The sequence below is a fragment of the Chaetura pelagica genome, unplaced genomic scaffold (assembly GCF_000747805.2).
Source record: "Chaetura pelagica isolate M959 unplaced genomic scaffold, ChaPel_1.0 scaffold70, whole genome shotgun sequence".
Classification (NCBI taxonomy): Eukaryota; Metazoa; Chordata; class Aves; order Apodiformes; family Apodidae; genus Chaetura; species Chaetura pelagica.
In genome coordinates, this window is record NW_009952265.1 from 2,304,530 (window position 1) to 2,306,811 (window position 2,282).

Below are 2,282 nucleotides of genomic sequence, written 5' to 3' on the forward strand. Positions count from 1 at the left end.
CAGAAAAGCTGGGGAGGGACTTTTTACAAGTACCTGTAGTGATAGGATGAGGGGGGGTGGTTTCAACTGAAACAGGGTAGATTAGAACAGATATTAGGGATAAATTCTTTACTGTGAGTGTGGTGAGACACTGGAACAGGCTGCCTAGGAATGTTGTGGCTGCCCTCTCTGTGGAAGTGTTCAAGGCCAAGTTGGATGAGGCTCTGAGCAACTTGGTCAAGCAGGATGATCTTTAAGGTCCCTTCTTACCCAAACTATGCTATGAAAGCTGATGCAGCCAGCAGAAAAAAAGAAAATACATTTCAGCTCATGGTGTTCGATACATTAGAAAAAAACTTGAGGAAAAAGAAGAAAACTTTAATCTAGGTACACAAGACATTACTGCTGCATGTGTTTCATGGACATGCCCTCTTTATGTAACCAGCTCCAGGAATACAGTGTTCCACTGTTTGGTATTTGAGGTTTGACTTCACATTGTTCAGCTTGTTACTGCAGGCAATTTCTAACAAGGTGGGTGAGATAATTTCATGCTAGTGAGGACAGGCAGAAGCTTGCAGGGGGCTCTCCCTCCGACAGTGACTTCAGAATTGCCCTAGAACCAGTCCGCATCAAAGATTTGAGCTAGCTCTTTTTCTGCAGCATGCAGACCACCCACAATCCTGCTGCTGATCTTGGAAAAATCACCATTAGCAACATAGAATTTTATTGCCAAACTGCTGGTAAACAGTGAAGCAAACATTGCCTTTGCTCGCCATTAAACAAAGGTTTTTATCAACTGCTTTCTATAATCTAGAACCTTTGCTTTCTTTAACACTTTGGATATTTGTAACACACACACACCTCCTTCCTCCAGTCTCATTCTGTAATTCATCAAGGCTAACAAACTGCCCCTATCTTGCTCCCTGGGGCTGAGTAAATACAGATCTCTCAGATGGTTTTGTGGGAAAAGGCTCATGCAGTGTGAAATGAGTCAGTTGATCTGGGCAGCCCTATTCATGTATGTGCTGGAAAGGCAAGTTCTGGCATTGAAGGCTTCCAGCAAAAGAAGGACATGCTTTGATCTCCATAAAAGTTGGGAGCTCGCTGTCAAGTCTTCTGTGGACTTGAAACTCACCGAAGGGAGGACTGTCAGTTTCCTCAGATCCATTTTAGAGTGTTTTCCACATATCAGTGTAGTATTTTAACAAAAAAAAAAAAGCACATTTTGTTCCATTCCAAGTGACCCCCAAATACTTTATATACTATAGGATTTGCATTGGCATGGCCAGGAAGAGCCAGCTGCAGGCGTCAGCACCACAGGATGCTACTTAGGGTTCCAGGGAAGTACAGGAGCACCTGTCTCTGAGAGCAGAGTCTGCTGTTTCAGCTGGCTGACCTGACAGACAGCATTGGTACCTCCAGCTCAGTCCTTTAGGAAGCCATGAACAAGCGATTAAGAGAACATGCCCAAAGGACAACCCCCATTGCAGGCTCTGCAATGCCCATCCTGTGTCATTGGGTCACACGGGGGATTACACATACCCAGCTTTTTCAAAGAAAGTTCTTCAGATGCCAGGACTTTGTCCTCTGGTATAGGGCACCATTCAATACTTAGTTGCTTTAGTGAACTGAGGATTAAATAAGATGCAAACAAACCAAATCAAAACAAAGAACTATGAAACATTTCTAGACAGAAGTGAAAGATGACAAGTGTTCAAAGGTATTAAAAGAGCATTTTTTAAATTAACTGCAGAAAGATGGCAGTGTTGGAAAACAATTGTTTAATTGTCTGGACTCTGGAACAAAAAACTATCAGAAATTAAATACCAAAGTGCAGATTCTATTATGAACAAAATGCCAGCTCACCTCCATCTAAAAAAAACAAACTGAGGACCAGAATCAGAGTGAGAAGAGGAAGGAATTGTCACAGTATTAAAAATCAGACAAAGCACAACAACTGCAAGAAAGTGGGGCACTCTTTCTTTAGATGCCAGTATTTCCCCTCTTCAAAAACAGGATACTGGGCTGTTGTGCCGGACCTGAGGCCCCGTTTGGGGCTTTTTACTATTAATGAGTCCTTATCAGATGTTATAAGTAAAACTGTTTCCAAGCTGCCAATCTTACAAAATTATTTTAGGATATGGAAGTCAAGCTGAGATGCTCACAATTAACACATCAGGCCAAACCTCGTCCACAGGTATAACTGCACCTGTTATATGTACCTGTTAAGTTGCCTACACAAGTGCAAGTGGAGATTTTGGCTTTGCAATTATTACTGAGTAAACAGGACAGCTGCTAATGAA